At 47.7% G+C, this 14715-nt stretch overlaps 1 protein-coding gene across 2 annotated transcripts in view; it reads right to left on the bottom strand.

Annotated features, from left to right (window-relative positions):
• tpst1 (tyrosylprotein sulfotransferase 1) overlaps window positions 1-14715 on the bottom strand; it is a 68831-nt gene that overhangs the window by 38103 nt on the left and 16013 nt on the right. The gene's annotated exons all lie outside the window — the stretch shown is intronic.

Genomic DNA, 14715 nt, shown 5'->3' with positions numbered 1-14715 from the left:
ACCTACATTGGTGACCCTGACACTCCTGGACGTTTCCAGAAGAAAGAATGACGACGCACGCAGTTTCGCTGAAACTGCCGGAGTTTTGGGAGACGCAATCGGCCGTGTGGTTCGCTCAAACTGAGGCACAGTTTGCCCTCAGAGACATTACAGCGGACGCGACAAGATATTATTATGTCGTGGCGGCTCTCGGCAGTTCCGACAGCAGGCAGAGTGGTGAGCATTCTGGAAAATCCGCCAGAGAGGGATAAGTACAATACCCTGAAAGACCGGCTGTTGAACATTTTCGGGCTTTCGGACTCTGAGCGGGCTCGCCGGTTGCTTGCTCTGAATGGCCTCGGCAACAGCAAGCCGTCGGAGCTAATGGACAAAATGTTAGCGCTGCTAGGTAGACACGAGCCGGAGTTTCTGTTTACGGAACTTTTTCTGCAGCAGCTCCCGCTGCAGGTGCGGGCCGCTTTGGCCAACACCAGGATTACCGATTGTCGTGAGTTGGCCCAGGAGGCCGATAAGTTTTTTCTGGCGGGCCAACAAAGCTACACGGCCGCGTTGAGGCCGGCCCAAGCCACGGCGTGGCCGGGGGAGACAACGATCGTCGCCGCAGCAGCAGCGAGCCAACGGCGGGGAGCTACCGGTCTGTGCTATTACCATGCAAGGTTTGGGCCACGGGCTACAAAGTGCCGTTCACCATGCAGTTTCGGCAGGACGGGAAATGCCAGGGCCGGCGCTCAGTGACTGCCATGGGCGTCGGTTGGGAAGGCAGGCTGCTGTTCATCAGGGACGACGTTTCCGGGCGACGCTTCCTCTGTGACACGGGGGCGCAGAGGAGCGTTGTGCCTGCATCACGGGTGGACATGCTGACGAACGGGCAGGGCCCCCCGCTGGAAGCCGCGAATGGTACCCCCATACGGACTTTTGGGACACGGTGCCTGGAGCTATGTTTTATGGGGCAGCGTTTCAGCTGGGACTTTGTGACTGCCAAAATTGCCATTCCCCTGCTCGGCGCGGATTTCCTATGCGCTTATGGGCTATTGGTGGACGTCAAGGGCCGCCGCCTGATAAATGCTGTGACTTTTTGCTCTTACCCATGTACACTAAGTGGAGCAGGCTCTACCAGGTTGACTAACATGCTTGCAGCGGCTGATGAGTTTCTGCGTCTGCTGGCCGAGTTCCCAGACCTCTCGCAGCCCACCTTCTCCTCCTCCACGGTCAAGCATGGGGTGGAGCATCACATCTCTACCACCGGCCCACCGGTACATGCCCGGGCCCGGCGCCTAGATCCGGCAAAGCTCACCATCGCCAAGATAGAGTTTGAAAACATGGAGCGCCTGGGCATCATTCGCCGCTCCGACAGTCCATGGGCTTCACCCCTGCACATGGCCCCGAAGCCTGGGGGCGGGTGGCGCCCGTGTGGAGATTATCGCCGGCTCAACGAGGCAACAATCCCGGACCGCTATCCGGTTTCACATATCCAAGACTTTTATACCCACTTGTCGGAGAGCGTGGTGTTTTCGAAAGTGGACCTGGTACGAGGTTACCATCAAGTGCCCGTTCACCCACTGGACATTCCCAAGACTGCGCTGATCACTCCGTTCGGCCTGTTTGAGTTCTTGAGGATGCCGTTTGGCCTAAAAAATGCAGCGCAGACGTTCCAGCGTCTAATGGACACGGTGCTGAGGGACCTGCCTTTCCTGTTCGTCTACCTGGATGACATCCTGGTGGCCAGTTCGTCAAGAGCGGAGCACAGCTCTCACCTCCGGACTCTATTCGAGCGACTCAGCCAGCACGGGTTGATCATCAACCCGGCTAAGTGCCAGTTTGGGTTGACCACCATTGACTTTCTGGGTCACCGCATCACAAAGGACGGGGCGCTCCCCCTCCCGGCAAAGGTGGAGGCAGTGACTAACTTTACACGCCCACTCACGGTGAGGGCCCTGCAGGAGTATTTAGGCATGGTGAACTTTTACCATCGCTTTATTCCCCGAGCAGCGCAAGTGATGCGGCCCCTGTACGAAGCCCTGAAAGGCAAGGCCATCAAACAGCTGGTGGATTGGACTGAAGAGAGGGAACTTGCGTTTGTTGATGCGAAAACAGCTCTGGCAAACGCAACAATGCTGGCACACCCGTCACCTAAGGCTCCGATTGCCATCACCACGGACGCTTCGGACTACGCGGTGGGCGCGGTGCACGAGCAGTGGGTGAAAGGGCCGTGGCAACTGCTGGCCTTCTTCAGTCGACAGTTGCGGCCTAATGAGCGGAAATACAGCACGTTCGATCGGGAGCTCCTCGGCCTCTTTCTGGCCATTCGGCATTTCGGGTTCCTGCTGGAGGCTCGGCCGTTCACTGCGTTTGTGGATCACAAACCACTGACGTTTGCCATGAGTAAGAGCACCGAACCATGGTCTGCACGCCAGCAGCGCCAGCTCTCCTTCATATCAGAGTTTACCACGGATCTGCAGCATGTAGCGGGCAAGGAAAACCTGGTCGCAGACTGTCTCTCCAGGGCTGTCACCGGGGCTGTCCAGTTAGGCTTGGACTATAACAAGATGGCAGAGGATGAAGTTACAGACCCGGGCGTCCAGGAGTTGAGGACGGCAGTCACGGGACTGCGGTTGGAGGAGGTCCCGTTTGGCGAAACTGGCGTTACGCTCCTGTGCGACGTCTCGACAGGCCAGCCGCGGCCAGTTGTTTCCGACGAATGGAGACAGCAGGTTTTCAATGCTATTCATGGACTGTCCCACCCGGGCAAGAGGGCGTCTCAGAAGTTGATCTCAGCAAAATTTGTCTGGCACGGGCTGAAAAAGGATATACGGAAGTGGGCCGGGACTTGTGTGGTGTGCCAGTGCTCCAAGGTGCACAGTCACATAAAGGCCCCGTTAGCACAGTTCTCGGTGCCAGAAAGGAGGTTTGATCATGTGAATGTGGACTTGGTAGGACCTTTGCCCCCATCCCGTGGGTTCACACATCTCCTCACGATGGTAGACCGAACCACTCGTTGGCCAGAAGCTGTCCCGTTGTCATCAACAACGGCGGATGAGGTGGCTCGGGCATTTATTCAGGCTTGGGTCGCCAGGTTTGGAGCCCCAGCTGACGTTTCCTCGGACCGAGGCCCACAGTTTACATCAGAGCTGTGGAATGCAGTTGCAGGAAGCCTAGGGGTGAAGCTCCATCGCACTACCGCCTACCACCCGCAGGCTAATGGCTTATGCGAGCGGTTCCACCGGTTGATGAAAGCTGCTCTGCGTGCCAGCCTCAAAGACAGCAGTTGGGTGGACAGGCTCCCGTGGGTCATGTTGGGGCTCAGGACAGCCCCCAAAGATGATCTGCAAGCTTCATCGGCTGAGCTGGTTTATGGAGAGCCACTGCGGGTCCCGGGGGAGTTTATCCCCAAAGTCACAGACCCTTGGTCTGCAACCCAGCAGCGGGAAACGCTCCTGGAAAAAGCCAGGCTGTTTAAACCAGTGCCCACGTCGCAGCACGGCCTTCCGCAGTCATATGTCCCGTCCAGCCTCAGGTCAGCGGAGTATGTGTTTGTTCGCCAGGACGGCCACCGTGGACCCTTTCAACCCCCCTACGTCGGGCCGTTTCGGGTGCTGGAGACTGGAGACAAAACCTGCAAGGTCGACATGGGCGGCAAGCTGGAGTACGTGTCGGTTGACCGCCTTAAACCGGCACATCTAGACCTGGACCAACCTGTACGGTTGGCTGAACCCCTACGGCGGGGGCGGCCTCGTGCCCTCCCACCTCAGCACGACAGGACCCGGAGGGGGCCTTCAACGGTGGTTCTGCCTCCGGCCCCAGAGACACGGAGTCGGGCTGGTCGGTTGATCCGGGCCCCCAAACATTAATGGTTGGGACTAATCTCGGGAGTTGGTGAATTCTGGGGGGAGGCATGTAGGGGACGACCGAATTCACGGGGCCCCTTTAAGGAAAGGTGCGTAACCCTGGTGACAGAGGGGGTTAAAGGGTGACAGGAAGTGAATGTGTTTTATGTTTTGTATGGATGGAAATAAACGGCAACAAGGTGCAGCCAAAGGGAATACTCAACTCCTTGTTTATTTCCACACAACTACGTATTTACGTCTACATGACGTTATTGAGTGCTGGTGGAGCTGCTACGATGTTAGCATAGCCTAGCACCGATCCATCAGAGCTCCATTGAGAAGACAAGTAGCCTACAAATCGGCATCATTACGTAGTTATTTCGGAGTCCCTTTTTGTCGGTTTATTTTCCGTTGAATCACAGCCAAATCAGTTTATGTTGTGTTCCTACAGCTGTAGTAAACAGCGACCGGTGGCTTGCTAGACACAGTGAATACAGCTCGATGAAATCCACGGAGCTCCTCTGAACAATATTATGAACCAGACATGACGGTGTTTGGCATTCCGACATTTGAGGGACTTCCACAACACGTACAAAGCAGCAATTATCCTTATTCCTTTCACGGTTGAAAGCGGACAGAAATGACGGCCAGGTGAACGGCTTCCAGTCGATAAACCAGGGCCCCTCTCCGGCACTACGAGATTTTGCGGCGTTTGGTGTGAACACGACCGGCGGTGCGTTGGACGCGATTTTGCAGTGCGTCAAAAAATCAACGCGACCGGTGTGAACGCAGCATAAGAAATATCATTTTGCCCCCGATATCACTCTGAGAGGGGCAAAAAATGCCCCCGAAAAAAATGGAGCGCTTCTTAATCAGACCTGTGACTGCGAGACTGCGGTCAACTCAGCAGACACTTACATGTTAGTGCACCTATATCCTGAAATTCACGGAAAACGCATTTAAAAGGCACAGATCGGGAGCGAGCGAAGGACTTTGAAAGTTAACGGAAAGATTAACGTGAGACAACATCCGGTTTCTTAAGACGAACAACCGGTTTTCAGAATAAGATGCCAACAAAGTATACATATTGCATAATGGAAATTAGATGAAATTAATTATATTCACATCAAGTATAAAACATGCTACCCGCATCTCGTGAGTTAAAGGTAAAATACACCTAAATTGTGCGTAAAGTGTCTTTATTCTTTGATTTGAGGGTTGCTGGTGTTAGATCCTGGGGTACTTCTGGCCCGATACGGGGCTACTTACTGACTCAGCTCTCTATTAAAAGATTGTCGAGCTGGTGTTCTTGCGAGGGAACTCGCCTGGCTCTGCTAACTGCCGTTACTCCCGACGTCTACCCTGCTTCCTCCGGTCTGAGTGCACTCGGCCGAGAGGCCAGGCTGGCCCCGGGCGCTCCTACCAGTCGCGTCGGTTATGGCAGCTTCCCTTCTTCTGGATCCGTGCTCTTGGTAAATGCCAGGTTAGGTTTTAACGGCTAGGATTACTTCTAAAACGGTAAGGGTCCTCGGTCCTCCTGCTCCCGCAGCGGAGTCCGTTCAACAGTCCTCAAGGCTCAGTACAAAGTCTTTCTAGGACTGCAGCGTTCCTCCGTTGTTTAGTTGTTAAAGTCGAGCAGTGGGGAGAGGAAAATCTCCGTCTTTCAATCTTTGTCCACGAACAGCGGTCTTCTTTCCGTGAACAGAGACGAAGTCCTTGAATACTTCAGTTACGATCGTCCGTATCTTCTTCTCAGAGCGTCTGGACGGCTCGTGTAGAAATCCCATCTTGCTGTTTGCAAGTTACTTCTTTTATAACACTTTTGGGCTGCCTCTCGCGTCTCTCCCCCCTCTTCCCCAACACGTCCTCCCTCAGCCCATGATTAACATGACATCATTGATTTGGTGCATGTGCTTCGAAAAGTACCTACATTTTGTGTGTGTGTGCATGACGAAATCACCCCAACTTCCCTGTCTGGGCGCTTACTTAATCAAGCTCTGCCCGTGTCTGGGTGTTCAACATCTGTTGCACTTCCCCTTTTCCTACACTCACACATTTCTAACACAGTTTAGTTATCATAATCACAGTTAGTTGTTATAATCAGTAACAGTTGTTATAATCAGTTAGTTGTTAATCGCTTTATTCAGCACGCGCTTGCTTTTAAAACACTTATTCGATTTTTCTCTCCTCTCTGCAGCCGTTATTTTCTTAAGGCCTGCACTCAGCTCACTTCCTCTTTCTCCATACTTTCTACACTCAGACTGCACTATACTCAGATACACATATTATTATTATTATTATCAGGTTTACATTTGTTAAATCACTGTATGTATTAAACATTCGTTATGTAACGATCATACACTTTATCTTTCGATTACACTTTAACTATTGATTTCTGAGTATATGCTTTCTGCTTTTTATATCCTGACCTTCCCCTGATCGTGTAGTATGTATCCAAGGCGGCTTTCTCTGTGAGCTCAACTCTTCTCGACACTGGAAATGAATAATACCTGACTGACAGTCAATTAAGATATTTAACTAAGTAAAAACTCTGAACTGAATTTGTACCTTCAAATGGCACATTTTTTTAGTTTTTAAGGTGGTATAAAAAAAAATTCTTAAAAATTCCACACGACTAATGCATAAGTTCAGCACAAAAATGAGTAATATCACAATATTTGAGGTGCTACAAAAATATTTTTTTCCATACAATGACTGATATATATGTAAGTGTTTTGTTACAATTGTTAAGTCAGTATGTTATACGTTTTTATTTTGAAACAGGAAATGCCCTGTAACTTGGCTCAGAACCGCTGTTTGGTAGTTTTCCAATCCAGTTGAGTCTGCCTGCATCTTATGCCTTTTCATAGCATCATTGTATGTATTGATTTGTTTTATTGTTACTTATGATCGCAGATGATTGTTTTTGTGACAATGTTTAGTCTTAGGAAGTTTTATGCACAAACTCCATCGAGTCGTTAATAACTCCACTATGACTGTTGTTAAAGTTCATATCAGCAGTAAATACATAAAAAGCAGCGATTAAAAACAAAGCAATGTATTTCATTGAAGAATCAGTATATGTACATTGTGTGTATGTGTAAGGTTAAAGACAAATCATTTTATTTGTATTCATTGTGCCTTTTGTGTGTTTTAGTTTTACTCTTTCTTACGTCATTAAACCTGTGGACAACGGGCACTGTCTTCAGAGTCGTGATGTCAGGAAGGAGTTTGTCTAACTGCCAAGGTGTATCTCAACACATATACTGAGGGCAGCACAGTAAAACAATGATGCTATCAAAAGGCAAGATAACGCAGCCAGCTGACAGACGCTACTAACAACATCATCACACGCAGCCAGTGGATGATCATCACAGCGGTGTCTAAACAGAGGTACGGCACCAGACAACGCCATGTCCGAGAAAGCAACTTCATTAAAGACGCGGCCCCGCGCTACTACATACTCAAGTGTATCATCAATGGGGTCTGCTGCAGCAATATCAAGAGCGAGAGCAGAGGCAGCAAAGGCACGCATGTCCTACGCCGAAGAGGAAATGAGCCTAAAGCTAGAAAAAGCTACGCTAGAAGCCTCAATAGAAATGCTCAATTACAAGAAAGAGACAGCTGCAGCCGTAGCGGAGGCCGAAACCCTTGAAGCTGCGGTAGATGCAAATAGAGAAAGACATAGTTTCATGTTAAATTTGGACTCCAGTCCGTTGGAAGCTGCACAACGCACAGAACAATACGTGATTGACCAAGCCGAACCACAAAACGCAGACGCTCAGCTACTTGATGATGGTGTTGCAACAAAAAGAAGACCAAGCCCTAACTACAAAACTCCAGCTCCATCTATCAAATCTGAAGCTCTCATTCCATCCAGCCCAAGCCAATATAGCTTCCCATCATACACATGGCCATAATGCAGCTTCTCAACCAACTCGCCTCACAGCAGCCTTACATCTATAAAGATGAAAAGGTTGCTAGGACACGCAATGTTCGGTTTGACAATCACAATGCCACTCCTGAGCAAGGTCTTGGACCTCAAAACGACAAAGGTCATCCTGCTCTTAAATCTTATCCCACATCTTCAAACACCAATAATAACAACTCCAACATTAGCGACTTCGTGAGATACTTTGCTCGTCGTGAGCTTGTGGCAACAGGCCTACTTCAATTCAACGACAGACCTCAGAACTACAGAGCCTGGAAACGTTCTTTTCAAAACGCAATCAGAGGTTTGGACCTGACACAAAGCGAAGAAATGGATCTCCTGTTTAAGTGGCTCTGCAAAGAGTCAGCAGAACATGTCGAGCACATAAGAGCAAGACACATCAATCATCCATCAGCAGGCTTGGCTATGATATGGGACAGACTTGAACAAACGTATGGCTCCACAGAAGTAATAGAAGATGCTCTGTTCAAACGTATCGACGCCTTTCCAAAAATAACACATCGAGATTATTCTAAACTAAAAGTTGAGTGATCTTTTAATGGAACTAGAGTCAGCCAAAGCTGAAGGAGACCTGCCCGGCCTCTCTTTCCTCGATACAGCGAGAGGCGTCAACCCAATTGTACAGACGCTCCCCTTCGGTCTGCAGGAAAAGTGGGCGTCAGTTGGGGCATCCTACAAGCGGCAATATCACGTTTCATATCCCCCCTTTGCCTGCTTCGTAAACTTTGTTAGCCATGAAGCTAGTGTCAAAAATGACCCAAGTTTCAACTTTGTCTCTCACTTAGACATGTCTCCCAGGACAGAAAAAACAGCTTGGAAGCCAAACAGACAGCGAGAAGTCTCTGTTCACAAAACAGAGATATTTCCAAAAGCCATCTCTGATCCTCAACGAAATTCAACGACTGTGACAAACTGTGTCCAATCCATAAAAAACCTCACCCTTTACACAAATGCCGTGCATTCAGAGAAAAGCCCATCGAAGACCGTAAGACATTCTTAAAAGAGAATAATGTCTGTTTCAAATGCTGTGCTTCATCGTCACACGTTGCAAGGAACTGCACATTTAATGTTTGATGTTATGAATGTAAAAGTGAGAAACATCACACGTCGCTTCACCCTGGACCTGCACCCTGGGTTGAAGGCACGGACTCGGCTCCAGAGCATGGCGGGGAGGAGGATAGCTCTCCACAACCCCATGTCACCACCAAATGTACAGATGTCTGTGGCGGAGACGTGACGGACCAATCCTGCTCTAAAGTATCCCTCGTGAAAGTGTATCCAGCCGGCCACGCTGACAAAGCAGTGAAGATGTATGTGATTCTGGACTAACAGAGCAACAGATCACTAGTCCGTTCACAGTTCTTCGAAGTCTTCAACGACCAAAGTCCAAGTGCTCCTTACTCATTGAAAACATGTGCTGGAGTAAAGAAAGCGACAGGAAGAAGAGCCAGTGGCTACATTGTGGAATCTTTGGATAGGACCGTCAGCATCCCACTACCCAGCCTCATAGAATGTGATGACATTCCAAATAACAGCGATGAGATTCCAACTCACAATGCAGCTGTTCATCACGCACACCTAAAGTCAGTTGCACACCTCATCCCAGATATCGACCCACAGGCCCCAATTATGCTTCTCTTAGGTCGGGATATTATCAGAGTCCATAAGGTCCGCAAACATGGTCAATGGCCCACACAACCTATCTTATGCTCAGAAGTTGTATCTGGGATGGGTCATCGTGGGTAACGTATGTTTAGGTCGCGTTCACAAACCACCGATAGTCAGCGCCTTCTACACGAACACCACGGAACGGGGACGCCCTACTCTCTTTGACCAGTGTCCTAACGTGTTCTGTGTAAAGGAAAAATACAGTGACACCCAGGCCACAAACCACCTCCAAACACATCCTGAGGAGATATCAAACTGTGATGTTGACAGCTTAGGGCATAACATATTCAAGCAGACCAAAGACGACAACAACACGGCTCCGTCTATCCAAGACATCTCCTTCATGAAAATCATGAAAGAAGGACTAACAAAAGATGCAAACAACAGTTGGGTAGCTCCATTACCTTTTAAATGCCCACATCAACGGCTCCCCAATAACAGGCCACAGGCATTGAACCGTCTAAAGTCGCTCAGGCGCAACTTTGAAAGGAAGCCTGAAATGAGACCACTTTCTCATTTTCATGGACAAGATGTTCAAGAATGGTCACGCTGAGTTAGCCCCTCTTCCCAGTGAGGATGAAGAACAGTGGTACTTGCCAATATTTGGTGTGTACCATCCAAGAAAACCAAAACAAATAAGAGTGGTCTTCGATTCCAGCGCCCAGTACAACGGTGTGTCGCTCAACGACGTACTGTTGACTGGGCCTGATCTGAACAACACGCTGCTCGGTGTACTGATGCGCTTTACAAAGGAAGCAATCGCCTTTACAACGGACATAGAACAGATGTTCTATTGTTTTTCAGTAAGGGAAGACGATAGGAACTTCCTTCGTTTTCTATGGTTCTAAGATAACGACCCCTCCAAAGACATTGTGGAATATCGAATGACGGTCCACGTCTTTGGAAATAGTCCTTCACCCGCAGTAGCGATTCATGGACTTCACCAGTCTGTTCAGGTCAGTGAGCTCCACATCGACCCTGACGTCCAACATTTTGTGATGCGTGACTGCTATGTAGACGATGGGTTGAAGTGTCTGCCCACAGTCGAAGCTGCGGTCAACCTGCTGAACAAAACACAGGATGTTCTCTCCAAATCAAACTTAAGGCTGCACAAGATCGCAGCAAACAAGGAGGTCATGGAGGCCTTTCCGGCCGAAGATCGTGCAAAAGACCTTAAAGACCTGGACCTCAGTGCAGATGCGCTGCCGATGCAGCGTAGCCTTGGAATCAATTGGGACCTCCAGACCGACTGCTTCCACTTCAGCGTCTGAGGAGATAAAACCCTATACTCTACGGGGTATCTTGTCCACAATCAACAGCCTCTACGATCCTCTAGGGTTTGTAGCGCCAGTCACAATACAAGGCAAGGCTATTCTGAGAGAACTCACAATTGAGAAAGGTGACTGGGACTCACCTTTTCCCCAAGAAATGGAGGAAGCATGGACATCTTGGAGAGCATCTTTGAAAGAACTGTCCCAGCTTTCTATTCCCAGAGCCTACACTACAACAACATCCAAGCAGCTTGGTTCTCAACGATTCTCAAAGTTCTCATCCTGGAAGTCTTTAACTCGGGCCATTATTCGCCTCATATACATAGCCCGTCTTTTCAACATGACCTTGATGCCAGCCCTTGTAAGGGCTGGCATCACTGCAAAATAGGATACACTGTTGAGGAGTCTGATCAAACGTCGCAAATCTTCATTCAAGCAGTACAGGAGGAAGTCTACAGTCAAGAGATCAAATGTATCCAAAAACATGAGCAGATTCCTAAAAGTAGTCCTCTCAAAAATCTGGATCCTTTCATTGATGCACACTGCCTTCTGAGAGTCGGAGGCCGCCTCCACAATGCAAACCTTGATCAGAGTGAAAAGACTCCAGTGATTATTCCTGGCAAACATCAGGTTGCAACCTTACTCATCAAGCATCACCACGAACAAATCTATCACCAAGGCCGTCTGTTTACAGAAGGGGCTGTCCGTACAGCTGGTTTTTGGATAGTTGGTGGCAAAAGAAAAGTGAGCAACATCATCCACCAGTGTATAACCTGCAGAAGGCTTAGAGCCCCACTTACAATTCAAAAGATGGCCAGTCTTCCAGCGGACCGTCTCTTGACAGAACCTCCTTTTACGAATGTCGGGCTTGATGTGTTCGGCCCTTGGAGTGTCTCTTCACGTAGAACAAGAGGCCATTCACACAGTAAACGATGGACCATAATCTTCACGTGTATGAGCGTACGAGCGGTTCATATTGAAGTCATAGAGTCCCTTGACACATCCAGCTTCATCAACGCTCTATGGCACTTTCTTGCTGTGCGCGGTCCTGTCAAACACATCCGCTCAGACCGTGGCACCAACTTTGTTGGTGCCTGCAGACAGTTGAAGATACCCTCAAACATTGACAACACAACTGTGAAGTCTTACCTGTCAGGCCAAGGTTGCTCTTGGACCTTTAACCCTCCGCACGCCTCTCATTTTGGCGGTACATGGGAAAGAATGATTGGTCTTGCAAGGAGAATCTTGGACTCCATGTTCCTTCAGCTGAAGGACAAACTTACCCATGAGGTGCTGGTGACTTTCATGGCAGAAGTGACAGCCATTATAAATGGCAGGCCTCTTGTTCCTGTGACAACTGACTCTGAAGACTCATTTATACTCACTCCAGCTGCTCTTCTCACTCAAAAGGTGAATGTCCTTTCTGCTCCTACTGGAGAGTTTGGAGTTTCAGACCTCTACAAGCACCAGTGGCGGCAGGTCCAGCACCTGTCTAACACCTTCTGGGACAGATGGCGAAAGCAATTCCTCCCAACACTACAGGCACGCAAGAAGTGGCAGTCCACTTATCCGAACATCAACCCAGGAAGTGTTCTCCTCAAGGATAGCCAAGTACCAAGGAATGAATGGCCTCTTGGACTGGTAACACAGACCTTCCCCAGCGAAGACGGGAAGGTGCGAAAGGTCGAGATCAAGGTCACACGAACAGGAGTGACTAAACTCTTTCTTAGGCCTGTTTCTGAGATAGTGCTTCTTCTCCCCTCAGAGGCCCAGTGAACTGAACTGTCTAGGATTTATTGAGTGGTGTGTATTCATGCCAGGCGGGGAGTGTTTTGTTACCATTGTTAAGTCAGTATGTTATACGTTTTATTTTGAAACAGGAAATGCCCTGTAACTTGTCAGGTGACAGGAAGTGAAGGAAGAGCGTGGCTCAGAGCCGCTGTTTTCGGTAGTTTTCCAATCCAGTTGAGTCTGCCTGCATCTTATGCCTTTTGATAGCATCATTGGTATGTATTGATTTGTTTTATTGTTACTTATGATCGCAGATGATTATTTTTGTGACAATGTTAATTTCAGGAAGTTTTATGCACAAACTCCATCGAGTCGTTAATAACTCCACTATGACTGTTGTTAAAGTTCATATCAGCAGTAAATACATAAAAAGCAGCGATTAAAAACAAAGCAATGTATTTCATTGAAGAATCAGTATATGTACATTGTGTGTATGTGTAAGGTTAAAGAGAAATCATTTTATTTGTATTCATTATGCCTTTTGTGTGTTTTAGTTTTACTCTTTCTTACATCATTAAACCTGTGGACAATGGGCACTGTCTTCAGAGTCGTGATGTCAGGAAGGAGTTTGTCTAACTGCCAAGGTGTATCACAACACATATACTGAGGGCAGCACAGTAATCAAGGCATCGTTGACTTAATAATTGTTAATAGTTGTTTAAAACATTTAATGATAACAATAAATAACCACAGAGAAATAAGAATAAAATTGAATGCGAATGTCTGATTTGTTTGTTTTTTGTTAAATAAATCTAAGAAAACACTTTGAATCTGTGCTTATTATTGCCATTTGATGACAATTGCTCATATATTGTAAGCCTAAATAAGTATATGTATTATTTTGAACAAAGGTTAAATGTTATTTCACAAGTTTCAAAAAATGCCCCCTAATTGTCAGTGGGGGCAAAAATTGCCCCCCAAAAAATATGTGAATTTCCTACCCTGCATGCAGTGTATTTGTGAAAAAATATTAAATTATAAAATAGCTATAACTTTGTGATTTTGTTTAGGCCAGCAGAGAAGGCTTAGCTGGCCCTGACAGCCCACCACTGACATATATTTAACACGTTTATTTATTTGTATTATTCTTACTGGTCTGTTTTTTGTTATACGTTCATTTTTTTAGCATCTACTGTCTTTGTATTGCCTCGTTGCCTTTTTTTTGTGTGTTTCAGTGAAGTAGAAAGTACACCATTTCTCTCTGAAATGTAGTGGAGTAAAGAGTAGCATCAAAATTGTACTTAAATACAGTATTACTTGAGTAAATGTTACATTCCACCACTGATAAACTGTTGAATAAATATGTGCTTTTGCAACCAGTGAGAACGTTGGAACTCCAGTTCTACCAGTAGAAGACTGAGTGTGGAGCCCTCCCAGAGGATATGTGAGCTCTATGCTACGTGGCAGGATGAGGGTGGAACAGAGGAGGGGTAGACGGAAGCAAGGAATGAGTTTGCTACCCTTCAGCGTTTCCTCAAAGACTTCCAGAGGCTAAAACCAAAACAACTCTGACACCAGGCAGGGCCATTCGGAAAACCTGCTTACAATACTGCAGAGCAGACATAATCTCATGTGTTCACTAATGACTAGCTTCCTCGCTGTGCTGAGCTGTAGGATGTTTAATTTGCAAATGAGATGTAATGATGGAAAGTCTGGAGGCTTTATGAAAACATGGGAAGGATTTATTTCAAAGCTAGAGGTGCATGCTTATTTGAAGGCCCGCAGGAACTCATATTTAATAAAAAGTGAAATACAACGTACATACACACTGTCGCCTGTCACTTTCCTCCAGTTAAAAGCAGATCCATACTTCTCCCCCACAAGGCAAAGTAGTTAAAAGCTAAGTAGACATGGGCATGTCGAAGCTCATTTCTCCTGCACTGGGAATGTGATGCATGGGAGACCCAGCTTACCACGTGGGGCTTGTGAGGCTGGCACAAATCACAACAGCAACTATTTATCGAACCACCATTACGTCAGCAATGAACAATGTAATAAATCTGCAGCTGTAGAGGAAGCACCTTGTAAAAAGCTGCTGCTCATTATCGCCATCAACATGGACGGCATGACACACTAATGGTGATTCAGTGTGTCCTCACAGGTGGTACCCAAGTCCCTAAATGACCCTGAGGCATAGTAGTACAGACAAGGGGCGTTGACCCCTATTTTACAAGGACTCAACCCTATAATACAACAAACAAGGAACAAC

This window comes from Melanostigma gelatinosum (genome assembly GCF_949748355.1).
Source record: "Melanostigma gelatinosum genome assembly, chromosome: 7".
In the NCBI taxonomy this organism is placed as follows: domain Eukaryota; kingdom Metazoa; phylum Chordata; class Actinopteri; order Perciformes; family Zoarcidae; genus Melanostigma; species Melanostigma gelatinosum.
This window is presented reverse-complemented; position numbering and strand designations above follow the sequence as displayed.